This window comes from Trachypithecus francoisi, unplaced genomic scaffold (assembly GCF_009764315.1).
Source record: "Trachypithecus francoisi isolate TF-2019V2 unplaced genomic scaffold, Tfra_2.0 Lachesis_group3, whole genome shotgun sequence".
Taxonomy (NCBI): Eukaryota; Metazoa; Chordata; class Mammalia; order Primates; family Cercopithecidae; genus Trachypithecus; species Trachypithecus francoisi.
Window position 1 is genome coordinate 160,915,559 of NW_022681468.1, and position 14,887 is coordinate 160,930,445.

Genomic DNA, 14,887 nt, shown 5'->3' on the forward strand with positions numbered 1-14,887 from the left:
CTGGTGGGAGATGACTGAATTATGGGGGCAGGTCTTTCCTGCCCCTTTGTCATGATAGTGAATGGGTCTCACGAGATCTGTTGATTTTTAAAACAGGAGTTGCCCTGTACAAGCTCCCTTTTTGCCTGCTGCCATCTGCATAAGATGTAACTTGCTCCTCCTTGCCTTCTGCCATGATTGTGAGGTCCCCCCAACCATGTGGAACTGTAAGTCCAATAAACTTTTCTTTTGTAAGTTGCCCAGTCTTGGGTATTTCTTTATCAGCAGTGGGAAAACTGACTAATATCTTTTGTTTCTATTTCTGTAAAAATGATGTTGATAGTTTGATAAGAATGGTGTTGAATCTGTAGATTGCTTTGAGACATATGGCCACGTTAAAGATACTAATTCATCTGAACTGTGAGCATTGAATGTTTTCAATTTGTTTGTGTCATCTGTGATTTCTTTCAGCAGTGTTTTGTAGTTATCCTTGTAGATATCTTTTACCTCCTTGGTTAGATATATTCCAAGGTATTTTGTTTGTGTGTGGCTATTGTAAATAGGATTGAATTCTTGAATTGGCTTTCAATTTGAATGTTACTGGTACACAGAAATGCTACTGGTTTTGTGTATTTATTATGTATCATTAAACTTTACTGAAGTTGCTTATCAGCTCAGGCAGCCTTTTGGGGGAATCTTTAGGGTTATCTAGGTATAGAATCATACTACCAACAAAGAGAGATAGTTTGACTTCCTCTTTTCCTATTTGGATGCCTTTTATTTACTTCTCTTGCCTGCTTGCTCTGGCCAGGACTTCCAGTACTATGTTGAATAGGAGTGGTGAGAAAGGCCATCCTTATCTTGTTCCAGTTCTCAAGGGTAATGCGTCCTGCCCATTCAATATGATATTGGTTGTGGGTTTGCCATAGATGGAAGTTATTATTTTGAGGTATGTCCCCTCTGATGTCTAGTTTATTGAGGGTTTTTATCATGGGAGGATACTAGTTTTATTGAAAACTTTTTCTGTGTCTGTTGAGATGATCACATTGTTTATTTTTAAATCTGTTTATGTGGTGAATCACATTTATTGATTCACACATGTTGAACAAGCCCTGTATCCTGCAAATAAAGTCAATTTGATCTTAGTCAATTAACTTTGTGCTGTGCTGCTGGATTGATTTTGCTACTATTTTGTTGAGGATTTTTGAATCTATCTCCATCAAGGATTTTGGGCTGTAGTTTTTGTTGTTGTTGTTGTGTTTTTGCCACATTTTGGTATCAGAGTGATGCTGGCTTCATAGAATGATTTAGGGAGGAGTCCCTCCTTCTCAATTTTTTGGAATAGTTTCAGTGGGAATGGTATTAACTCTTCATTCTATGTCTAGTAAAATTGGACTGTGAATCCATCTGGTCCAGGGCTTTTCTTTGTTGGTGTGTTTTGATTACTGATTCTATTTCAGAACTCATTATTGGTATCTCCAAGGTTTCAGTTTCTGTGGGATTCACTCTTAGGAAGTTGTGTGTTTCCAGGAATTTATCCATTTTCCATAGGTTTTCTAGTTTGTGTACACAGAGGTGTTCCTAGTAGCTGCAGATGATTTTTTGTATTTCTGTGGAATCAGATGTAATGTTACCTTTGTTGTTTCTGATTGTGCTTATTTGGATCTTTTCTATTTTTTTTTTTTCTTTGTTAATCTTGCTGATGTTCTATTGATCTTGTTTATCCTTTCAAAGAACAAGCTTTTGGTTTTGTTGATCCTTTGTATGGATTTTTGGGTCTTGATTTCATTCAGTTCTGCTCTGATTAGTTATTTATTTTTTTCTACTAACTTTGGAGTTAGTTTGCTCCTTGTTTTAGTTACTCTAGGTGTGATGTTAAGATTATAAATTTTAGATTTTTCTAACTTTTTGATTTAGGCATTTAGCCCTATAACCTTTTCTTCTTAACACTGCTTTGGCTGCATCGCTGAGATATTGTGTTTTGTTTTCATTTATGTCAAAGAATTTTTAAATTTTGGCCTTAATTTCCCTGTTTACTCAAAAGTCATTTAGCAGCAAGTTATCTAATGTCCATGTAATTGTGTGGTTTTGAGAGATCTTCTTTGTACTGATTTATATTTTTATTTCACTGTGACCTGAAAGTATCATTGGTATGATTTCAGTGTTTAAAAGATTTATTCAGACTTGCTTTATGGCTGAGCATATGGTCAATATTAGAATATGTTCCATGTGCAGATGAGAAGAATGTATATTCTGTGCTTGATGGGTGGATTGTTCTATAAACGTTTATTGGGCCCAATTGGTTGTGTCAAATTTAAGTCCAGAATTTCCTTGTTAGTTTCTGCCTGAATAATCTGTCTAATGCTGGCAGTGGGATGTTGAAGTCTCCCACTATTATTGTATGGCAGCCTAGGCCTTTTATTTTAGGTCTAGAAGTACTTGTTTTATGAACAAGTACTCAAGCTTTTTTGATTTGCCTACATTTAAGCTTGTGGCCTTCATAAAATGTTTCTTACTCTCTTCTGGTAAAATAGGTTTCTCCTCTATGCCTGATTCCAATTCACCTGACTGGCTGCAACACTCTGAATTTCTTCAGTGGTGGATGCATATATATTTATGATAATTAAGTCATCTTGTTGACTTGAATCTTTTTATTATATAGTGCCTTTCTTTGTCCTTTTTTTACTGTTGTTAGTTAAAATTATCTGACATAATAATACTGACTCCTGCTCCTTTTTGCTGTTTGTGTGATTGATCTTTACTTTGATTCTATGAATGTTATGTTTAAAAAGGATCTCCGGAAGACAGAAGATGTCTTGCTTTTTAATTCAACTTGAAAAATATGGAATGCTTCACAGATTTGCTTGACATCTTTGTACAGGGGCCATACTACCATTTTGCATATCCTTCCAATTTTAGTATATATCCTGCCGAAGCAAGCACCAATTGTAAAGTTTCTATTTAATTATCTTCCAGTTCACTGATCCTTTCCTCAGCTATGTCAAAAGTCTATCAAAGAGATTTTTAAAGAATTTCCATTAAGGTGTTTGGTATTTCTAACATTTCCTTTTCTTTTAAAGCTTTTATCTCTGCTTACATTACCATCCGTTCTTGAATGCGAATGTTGTCTACTTTTTTCATTAGGGATATTAACATATTAACCATAGCTGTCTTAAATTCTCTGTCTGATAATTGCAGCATCTTTGTCATATCACAGTCTGAGTCTGATTATTGAATTGTTTCTGTAGTCTGTATTTTTCATTTGTTTGGGCATGCACATTTTGCAATTAAAACTGAACATATTGTAGCAGCCAATAGGAACGAGGTAACTAGGATTTTAAATGTGAGGATTTGTGTTAATCTGGCCAGGAGCTGTGATTTGTTTAATATTTGTTGAAGCCGTAAGTACCAAAGGCTTCAAAAAAAAAAGAAAAAGGGAGTGGCCTTGATTTTGTTTCTTCTTTTATTTGAAGGGATTTCCTGTGTTCTACCACTTACAACTAGTTTGTATCTTGCAGCTGTTTCAGCTGTAATTGATTTTATTATTTTGGGGCTGCCTTGGCGTGATCATAAGATCTGAAGAAGAGGCTAACATTCTAGAATAGTCTCAGTAAATCTCAGGCTTTGTTTGATTTGCCTGCACTTAAGGCTGTGGTCTTCATAACATGCTTCTTACTCTCTTCTGGTAGAATAGGTTTCTCCTCTGTGCCTGATTTCCATTCCCCTCACTCACTGCAACACTCTGAATTGCTTTCCTTGAATCCCACATTGACTATGGTTTTTGTTGTGTTTTATTTTCCCTTTAGGTGAAGCAGAAGGCGTGGAGTGTAGGTCTCTATGGTTATGTTTCACAACAGTTGAATTCCTCCTCCCAGACAGAGCTGAGTGTGGGTCTTTCTGAGATACTCACTTTGAGAACCTACTGAAGGGAAATATTTGGGTTTGCTTCAAGTCTTATTTCTGCCTCTGATTTCAAGAAAGTTTGCCTGGTAAATGAGCAAAAATGATATACTGAAGTCTTTCTTTATACATCAACTCTAATAGCCAAATAAGATCCCTTTACCCTTGCTTTTTCCAGTTCACTCTGTACACAATACATAATCTGCAATGGCCTTGGGACCTAAATGTGAAAACTAACACAATTAACCTTCTAGAAGAAATGAAAATGTAGATTATCTTTATGACTTTGGGGTACAAAAATAATTGTTAAATAATATTGTAAAGCAGCAATTATTTTTAAAAGATTGCTAATTTGGACTTTGTTAAAATTAAGAACTTTATATACCACAAAGGATTATAGGCAGAACTTTAAATCAATTAAAAAAAGGCAGGCAATCATATTTAAAATGGCCAGAAGGCTTAATCAGAAAGTTCAAAATGATAATGTTAAAATGGCCAACAAACATATGGAAAAGTTCTCAATGCTATTACTCATCATGAAAAGGTAACATCAGACTGTGAAATATCGATATATACCAACCTGAATCACTGAACTTGAAGGGATTGACAATGCCAATTATGAAGGAAATTGGACTCTCATATACTGCTGGTGGGAATGAAAGGGGTACAACCGCTTTGGGAAAATGTTTGGTAGTATCTAATAAGCATAGATATACCCTATGACTCAACAAATTCTATCCTGAGAATATACTAAGAGAAACAAATACTTATGTTCACCACGATATACTTAACAGCAGTGTCATAACATCATTCATAATAGCTAAAAGTTGGAAATTATTCTGTGTATCAGAAGTACAAGGGGACAGTACATGGTACTGTAGTCACACAATGGAATACTATACAGCAATGAAAATGAAAACCGAAACTATAAATATATGTAATAAATATATGTAATAACAATGAAAATGAAAACCAAAACTATAAATATATATAAATATAAACATATTTATAAATAATATATGTAAACCAAAAATATATGTAAACTATAAATATATGTAACTATAAATATTAAGCTCATAGACATAAAGTGGATTGAAAAGTGCCACATACTGTATAATTGCATTCATGAAAAGCTCAACATTCAAAACAAATCTATGGTGATAAAGTTAGAATAATGGTTGACTCTAGAAGGCCGGTCACCTAGGCACTGAGGAACCATCCCAAGCATTGAGAATACTCTGTTGAGGTGACTGATTGCATGGGTGTACCCTGGAGTAAACCTTATCAAGCTGTATATTTAAGATTTGTATATCTACCAGACAAAATGTATATTTTCATTTTAAAGAGAAATTAACATTAACATTTGAGACTGGGGCTCTGAGGTTGTCAGGCCCATCTCTGTTTGTGAAAACCAAGCAGGCAGAGAACAGCCTGCGTATCACTATATGGGAAGAAGCAATCAGGTTTTCTGTGTCCAGGAGTCTGTGTGAAAGGCTGTCCTCTAATCTTGCTGTACTGAGGCGGCTTCCTTTTACCCATCTCTTGCGAATCATTTGAGAGTGGCAGTGCTAGTTGGCTCATCAATTCTCGCTTGCACTCCCTCTCTCTGAGCTCGTGGGTGTTAATGTGGCAGGTGTGAAATGTCACCAAAGAGACGATCATAAACATGACGTCCCACAAATGGTATTCTCCTGCCGGAAAAACAAATGTCAACTGTGGGGTGGTATAATTTGGTATGGGCTGTGGGGGTTCTAATATGGAATAGAATAAATCCCAGATATTTTGTGAACTGTGAGTCAGAATGAATGAGTAGTTACTGGAATTTAATAAGTGGTACTTTAAAATCTGATGGGATAAGGAGGAAAATTTGATTGAAGGGAGAAACAAAAAGGGAAAATAATTAAGCGCTTCCATCAGCCCCATTTCTCATTTTCATCTTCTGATGCCCCATTCTGAATGTGACACCCAGGACATGTTTTACGAGACCACTGGCTGTATACCCAAATGTTTGCATGGAGCTTGCTTAGAAAGGAGAGTTTCGCCTGCTGTGGAGATGTGGCAGTGCTGGACTGGAAAGTGTTAAGGAATGTGAATTTTATTCATGTGCTGGAAGGCTTTATTGGCACTGCATCCCCCTCTTAGATGCATGGAGGGCATGGGAATAAGATTGGAGTAGAAGCAGGAACACGATGGCTCTTGGCACAGAACAGACAGGGATGCCAGCAGTGCTTTCTCTTCTTGCATGTCCTTTCTCCTCATAAGCTGTCCCTGTGGATATAGACCAAGCTATCTTCCCTGTAAATAGCCCCGATCCACACACTGCCCTGTCCCATAGGTGAGCCATACTGTACCATATATAAATAGAAATCCAGTGACTGAGTAAACTCAGATAATATGTGATAGCGACAGGAAGTGAAAGGAGATGGGAGTTTGATAAATGGACATGTGTTACACGGGAGGAGCTGCAGCTGAAGAAGAGAAGGCTTGATCCCCAAATGGGAAGGATGCCCATGTCATCCACATTCTTCACTGAACATGGCTGAGTCCCAGATGATTTCTCTGTGTATGGGGCCCGACTTCAGAGGGAGAGAATCAATGTGAGCTCTCTAATGTGACAGAATGCTCTAATTGGATTAAGCACCTTCTGAGTAAAGGCTGGCGTCAGACCTACTGAGGCACCAACTGTGTTTCTGAGAGTTAAGCTGAAGAGGGCTGCTGGAGGGAGGGTGTGGAGGATGCCAGGAGAGATGAGCGTGTGGTATGGATCAGGGCGGTCTCTCTGGGCCATAGCTGTGCCTCCCTTTGACCTGTACATGGCAAGAAGAGGAGGGACGAGTGCTGCCCATTCATTTTTCTCCTTTTTTTTTTTGAGCTCACATTTGTAGTGGGATGTTTCTCCTCGTAGACAGACTCCGAAGTGTGACTGCAGATTAATCTCCTCCATCAGCTTTCACATATTCATCCACACACAAAGCGTAAAGCTTAGATATAGGATAAAAGAACCCATCTGGGTCATTTATGAAACATGAGGTAGGCTGTGAGGTGACTGCACTGTCGTCAAGGTTGCTTCAAGGCCTGTGTAGATAACATTTCAGGAGGATTGACTGGAGACAGCCCTTCTGGGAGAACTAAAGCTCATCTGTAAAATCCGTGCTCTGTTTCCTGGCCCTCTTCCTCACCCTGCTTTCTGCTACCCACACATGTGTGCTAAGCAGGAACGGAGTTGAGGGGCTAAGGGTCAGGTGTGTGTGGCTCATCCTAGTGGAAGGCAGGATGTTTGAAATTGGATCCACAATATTCCAAACTGGGAAAATACGTGTTTTTCACAGGACTCGGAGATGCTCTGGCAGCCCGGACATCTGCTTCCTGACCTATACGGTTTGCAGGCCAGTGGTGCCTGAGGCAGTCCAGCTACCCACCTGCGAGTGGGAATCTTGCTCCAGCTCCTTATTCCTACTGCGAATTCCTAGCATCACCTCCTGGCAATGGGGGAGGGGGAGGAAGTGCTAACAGCTGGCTGCAAAGTCAGGCCAGTACAGAGTGACTGTGAAACTGGTGAGCTGGTGTCCTTAGATATCATAATTCTTTTCAGGGAAGTTGCAGAGTCGTGATTCTGAACGTGTTCAATGGGTAATTTGTATGTGTGAAAGACAGAAAGGCACATGGGTTTTGTCCTGTCTGGGAGGCATCCTCTTGATACTTGTCCATTCCTTCTGGCGCACTGGAGAGATTTCTTCCTACATTTGCAGTTTTATGAGGGTGGGGTTTGGAGGGGTGAAACAGAGGTGACTTTCCATGCTGGGGTCTTCCTGGGGATACCCCTCTTTGTTTTGCTAAGCCTACCTTGACTCACAGAAGGAGAAAAGAGGGAATTCTTCCTACCCGCACAACGTGCGGGTAGTAGCAAGCAATGTAAGGAAGGGGGCTTGCTTTAGGTTTAAATAAAAGTTGCAATGGTGATACAGAGTTCCTGTATGCCCTCCACCCAGTTTTCCTCATTACTAACATCTTGCATTAGTGGCATATTTATCACAACTAAGGGACCAATACTGACATAATGATTGTTAACTAAAGTCCATGTTTTATTGGTATTCCTTTAGTTTTTAACCTAGTACCCTAATATCCTTTTTCTGCTTCAGGATCCCATCCAGGATACCACATTATATCTATTTGTCATGCTTCCTTAGATGACTCCTGGTTGTCACAGGGACTCCAGTTTTGATGACCTTGATAGTTTTGGGGAGTCCTGGTCAGATATTTTGTAGACTGCCCCTTGCTGGAAATCTATTTATTTATTTTTGAGATAGAGTCTTGCTCTGTCACCCAGGCTGGAGTTCAGTAGCATGATCTTGGCTCACTGCAACCCCTTCCTCCCGGGTTCAAATGATTCTCCTGCCTCAGCCTCCCAAGTAGCTGGAATAACAGTTGTGCACCACCACATCCAGATGACTTTTGTATTTTTAATAGGCACAGTGTTTCTCCATGTTGGCCAGGCTGGTCTCGAACCCCTGACCTCAAGTGATCTGCCTGCCTCAGCTTCCCAAAGTGCTGGGATTACAGGTGTGAGCCACCACCACCACCGGGAATCTATTGGAAATTAACTGCTGTTTTTCTCAGATTAGACAGGAGTTTTTGAGTTAGTAAGGGAAGACCACAGAGGTCAAGCACTGTTTTCATAATATGGTATCAGGAGTGCGTGCTGTCATCATGACTGATCACCATTGATGTTGACTTAAATCCCATGGATGAGGTAGTGTTTTCCAGGTTTCTCCATGGTAAAAACTCTTTTCTCCCTTTCCATACTGTAGTTATTGACCAAAAGTCACTCGGTGCAGCCCCCACTTCAGGGATTATGCTCCCCTCCCTGATGGCAGAGTATCTGCATATATTATTTGGAATTCTGCAAGCAGCCCTCATTTTAACCCTCTGAACCTTAGAATTTTGAATGCTCAAAAGCGGTGGGCTGAGTGTCAGGTAAGAAAAATCCAGATGTTTAATTGGACATCTCTTGTATAACCTGGTAGCCGGTCTTAGGTTTGTTGAAAGTGTGATCTTTTTTCCTTCCTAAGGTGAGGATCAGGTGGTGCTCTGGGGAGTGTTTGGAGAACGGAGGTGGAATGGGCTTCTTTCCAGAGCCCGCGCACGAACTGTGGCCAGTGATTTGGTTACCCCAAGTTCCTGAATGTTTCCCTTGCCATATGGAAGGGGACAAGGAATGTTGTGGAAGGGAAGAGAGATATATGTTTGATTTCTGGGGGAAAGGGACATTAGAAGTAGCCTTGAGGGGCCGAGTGCGGTGGCTCACACCTGTAATCCCAGCACTTTGGGAGACCGAGGCCGACAGATCACCTGAGGTCAGGCGTTCAAGACCACCCTGGACAATATGGTGAAACCCCATCTCTACTAAAAATGCAAAAATTAGCTGGGCATGGTGGCAGGTGCCTGTAACCCCAGCTACTCAGGAGGCTGAGGCAGGAGGATCACTTGAACCCAGGAGGTGGAGGTTGTGGTGAACCGAGATCACACAATGGCACTCCAACCTGGGCAACAGAGCAAGACTCTGTCTCAAAAAAAAAAAAAAAAAAAAAAGAGGTAGCCGTGACAGTGCAGTACAAGGTGGTAGAGCCCTAACAAGATAAGGAAAGTATCCAAGGGCAGGGCCCAGCACTGGGATGAGTGAAGTTCTGGTTTTCATTATCCTTCACACATGCGCTGACTTAATGCTTCTACAATGTGTGACCACTCTCCCACAGTGGCTGCTGTCCTCTCCTTGTGCCTCCCCACCTCGCTCAGACTTCACAGTCCGCTGGCCCCCAACAGCTGCATTCTGTCCTCACAGCTTTCTGGCTCTAATACCCCATGTAGGGCATCCACAATCATGGGGAAGAATCACGTAGAATTTCTCACTATCCAGTGTTTCCCCTTGTGTGATCTGGACAGAGGGAGGTCAGGATGTCTGAAACTTAGGCTATATGACAAAATGAGGTGTTAATGTTTAAAATCTGAGTAAAGGCCTGTTTTTCTCAGATTTTTGTTCTTGAAAACAAAGCTTATGATTCCCTGAATAAATTGAACTTATGGCAGACATACTAGTCAACTTTAATAAGTTGTACTGCAGTATCAAAGACCCCCCCAACATTACATTGATCTGCAATCATGAACACTTACAACAATGGTTGGCTACTGCTTTGTTTCACGTATCTTCTGGGATCTAGGTGGCAAACGCACCACATTCTTACAGCAGAAGGAAAAGTAATCACACATCTTTGGATGCATATCTTCAAGTATCTACGTGGACTTGGCAACCGTCACTTCAGCTCACATGCCAAAGGCAGTTGTAGACCCAAGCAGAATGTCTGTGAGACATAGAGTATATGCTTTATGCAAGGAAGGGTGAGGGAACATTCTAAAACAACAATGGAATGAACAATTCATACTGAGGCAGAATTCCTCTCTAGCTGTGAACCTGCATAATTGAACAAGTTATTCAAAATACAGTGGTCATACAGGTAGAGGATAGTCACTCCCATTTCACAAAGGAGTAACAGGAAAGAAGGAAGGGGTAAATGGGTCCTGATCAAGTCCAGAATCTAGCAAGGTAAGCTCCATGAAATCTTAAGGCTACAGAATTTAATTGATTGAGGTCTTCATCAATTTTGGAAAATCCTCAGGCATTATTTCCTCAGATACTGCTTTGGTCCCATTTGTCTCTCTCTTTTACTTTGCAGATTCTAATTCCAAATACGTTCAGATCTTTACTGTTTCCTAAATGTCTCAAATACAGATTTTCAATAATTTGTCTCTGTTATGACGTTAATATATTAGCTGTTGATCTTTCTGTGTATTATTCACTCTATTGTTCACTCATATGAAGTTCTTAATTTTAGCTACTGTATTTTTATTTTTCTAATTTGAGTATTTTATGCATTACTCACCTGCAGAAACTTTTCATATTTTCATCTTATAATCTTTTTTATAAAAAAGATTTTGTCTTTTTAAGCAAACAAAACAAAAAAGACACAGCAGAAAGATTTTGTCTTTTTAAGCAAAGATGTTATTTAAAATTAGAAATGGGAGTATCTGCTTACCACCTTCCTCTGTACCTGTAGAGAAATTATCTTGCCAGTTAGAAATAATAAGATGTACAGTAAAGTGTCAATTTAAGGTGTCAATCATTTTTTAAAAAACGCTAACCTAAAGCACAACTATCAATAATATTCAAGATACTTTTAAGGGAAAATGACATTAAATTTCACTTTCATAAAAATACGAGTGAATGGTATTTGAGACCATTCACAGTACAAACCTAGTTACAAATATTGCTGCATTTCCCTTAAGTGTGCAGAATCCACTCCCTCCTCTAAGTGCAACCCCCACCGTGTCATCCAATCACACCATCAGACTTCAAGTCTTGGATCTCATATGGCACTTTTAACCTCACCGTATAGGTTCCTTGTTATCTAGAGATTTGAAAGATATGTTGGCTGTTCCACACACAATCCACATATAATATTGGGGCAGGATGATCTCGATAAATACTCGCATTCAGAAAGGGGAAGGAGGGCAGCACTCAGTGATCAGTGCTTAACAAAAAGTCTGAAATCTGTTTGGACACACATTGTGAGGACCCCAGCTAGTTGGTAGACGACCTTATTTCAACCATCCCGGTGTCTGCCGCCTTGGAGCGGGGCTCTGGTCGATCATACTCTGAGATTCTTGGCTCTGCACCCTGGGAGGTCCATCCTTCCCCATCCACTTCCTTGGCCACGTGAGAATTGGGCATGAAATAATATTCTCTCTTTGGGAAAAGAACAGAGTATTGTTGGCTCAAAGGTAATTTTACTTCTCAAACAGCTACAGGCTATTTTGGCAGTACAACTCTCTCAAAGCCGAATTAGTTTTTATTCTGCAAAATTCCAGTGTGCTGACGGTTATATCCACAATTCTTTTCACGACCTGTTCTACCTTAGCTTGAAGTAAGATGGAATAAATTGAGGTAAGTTGAGGTAGCAGACTTCCAAGAAAGAGTCACACCCTTTGGCTTGTTTGTTCTCTGAAACATTCCATATAACTAAAAGTGTTGACTCGATTTCCCTTCATTCAATTCAGAGGTCATAACAGAGGGCATGAGGCCAAGTCCATGATTTGGTCTTTACCATAACACTGTGAGTTTTGATCCTTGTTCCTCAATTTCAGCTTGCATCATTTGGAGAGAACAGTCAGTTCCATCTTTTGACCTTGCTGTCAAATACACTATTTATTATATGAAATTATCTCATTCTTGTAATACCTTTTCTTTTTTTTTTTTTTGAGACGGAGTCTTGCTCTGTAACCCAGGCTGGAGTGCAGTGGCCGGATCGCAGCTCACTGCAAGCTCCGTCTCCCGGGTTCACGCTATTCTCCTGCCTCAGCCTCCTGAGTAGCTGGGACTACAGGTGCCCGCCACCTCGCCTGGCTAGTTTTTCTAAAGTAACCAACAGCAGCTAAAACATGATAGTTGCCTCCAGTCTCCCAAACTCTTTGGCTAAATTCATAAGCTCATTCCAACTTACCATACACACGTTGTAGCAAAATGCCTTGTCAATAAAAACACGAGTCACTTTTATTTTCCAGGAGTTAAAAAGAGCTTTGCAACTGCCTGTCTCCTGTACTGAAGATAAATGCTTTAGCTTTTCATTCTGGTGACACCTCATAACTGGTACTGATTTCTTTATTCATTCATTTTCACTAGATTATTGCTATGGTAAGAAATGACCCCCAAATCTCAGATACTCATAATTAATTAACTAATTTCTTGTTTATAATCATGTTAGCTGTGAGTCTGGTGAGGGTCAGTTGCAGTTTTTTGCATGTCTTTTGGGTTCTGGGATCCAGGTTGAAAGACGTGCCATTCTTATGACAGCAGGAACAGAAGCAATCACAGAAGAACGTGATGGCTCTTAGGCTTATGGTTGGGTGCAGCATTCATAATTTCTTCTCACATTCCATTACCTAAAGCATAGCACATGCCTATGCATTGGATGAGACAAGAAAATCTTCTGATAAGAAAATGGAAGTCAATAACTGGTACCAATAATGCAATCTACTGCCACACGAGAAGGAGATGAGGAAGTGTTCCGACCTTGAGATATCATGGAGCCTTCGTTAGTTATTTGTGTAGTAAATGTAATTTTTGTACCTGTGTTCTCCACTTTTTTTTTTTTCTTTTTTTTCTAGAGCTAAGTAGTAGATACGAGACCAGAGATACATGGAGAGAAGGAGGAAGCATCTCCTTGCCTTTTTCTCTCCTTGCTGGAACCAATGTATGCAGATAGACCCTTTTCTATCCTGTTGCTAGGGAGACAGAACAAAACATGGCTCAACATTTACTCACTCTTACCACCTGTTTCCCTGTTGACATGCACTGTAGTCACTGGGCTTTGAAATGGATTAAGGCGATCCCTGATGAAGGTGCCTGTAGTTGTATAAGAACACTCAGATAATCAGCTATTTTAAACAATTCATAAAATGTGAAATTAAATAAGAAGCAAGTGAATGGATGAGATAAATAAGCACCTTCTCATGAACAAAAGGACTGGGCCTTACAAAAAGCATTTCTGGCCACATAGTGTAAGCCGTGTCCTGTGAGTCTCTTATCTTCATCCTTTGTGCTCATTCCTAGAACCATTTTCTGGCTTCAGAATGGGCACAGCCGCTGAGGACATGCTATGTGATTCACACTGTTACAAGCCCGCACATGTAAAACAGGGGCCAGGGTTTTTAAAAGTTGTTCTTTAGTACAAGCAGTATTCAGGTCTTGTTGTCTCTATTTGGCTACTGACTACAAAGTTTGGGAGCCAGCACATGGGAGGACGCGGGTGGGTAAGCAAGGAAAGGCCTGTGTCTCTGATGGGGAATGCACAGTTTTTTGCTTGCAGTTAGGAAAGTTCTTTCTGTCTACAGTCAGTCTTGACTCTTTCCAGAAAGATAGGTGAGATTGTCTCCAGGACAGTGTTAGCTGTTTATTTTCTCTGAGACCGAAATCATTTTTATAAAAGTTATTTTAACCAGGCAATGTGGAGAAAACTTTATATAGCTTGAATTAACCTACTTATTTATAATTTTTCTGAACGCTAGAAAAACTGTATGAGCACGTTGCTCTTTTCTTTTCATGCATATACCACAGTCTATTATTTCTCAGTGATACCAGTCTCAAATACCATTCACTGGTATTTTTATTGAAGTGAAATTTAATGTCATTTTCCCTTAAAATTATCTTGAATATTATTGATAGTTGTGCTTTATGGTTAATGCTTTTTAAATGATTGACACCTTAAATGGACACTTTACTGTACATCATATTAGTTCTAACTGGCAAGCTAATTTCTCTACAGGTACGGAGGAAGTTGGTAAGCTGACACTCCCATTTCTAATTTTAAATAACATCTTTGCTTAAAGAGGCAAAACAATTACAAAAAGAGATGAAAATATGAAAAGTTTATGAAGGTGAGTAACACATAAAATACTCAAATTATAAAAATAAAAATACAATAACTAAAATTAAGAACTTCGTGGCCGGGCGCGGTGGCTCAAGCCTGTAATCCCAGCACTTTGGGAGGCCGAGACGGGTGGATCACGAGGTCAGGAGATCGAGACCATCCTGGCTAACACGGTGAAACCCCGTCTCTACTAAAAAATACAAAAAACTAGCCGGGCGTGGTGGCGGGCGCCTGTAGTCCCAGCTACTCGGGAGGCTGAGGCAGGAGAATGGCGGGAACCCGGGAGGCGGAGCTTGCAGTGAGCTGAGATCCGGCCACTGCAGTCCAGCCTGGGCGATAGAGCGAGACTCCGTCTCAAAAAAAAAAAAAAAACTTCGTATGAGTGAATAATAGTGAATAATACATAGAAAGATCAACAGCTAATATTACAGAGGTAAATTATTGAAAATCTATATTTGAGACATTTAGGAAACAGTAAAGATCTGAACATATTTGGAATTGGAATCTGCAAAGTAGAAGAAAGAGAGACA

General features: G+C 39.9%; 1 non-coding gene across 1 annotated transcript; it reads right to left on the reverse strand.

The window, feature by feature from the left end:
- Window positions 1–2,815: 2,815 nt before the first annotated feature.
- LOC117071691 lies at window positions 2,816–2,920 on the reverse strand. The gene has a single exon (XR_004432447.1). It is a non-coding gene; the product is annotated as a U6 spliceosomal RNA (small nuclear RNA).
- Window positions 2,921–14,887: the final 11,967 nt, after the last annotated feature.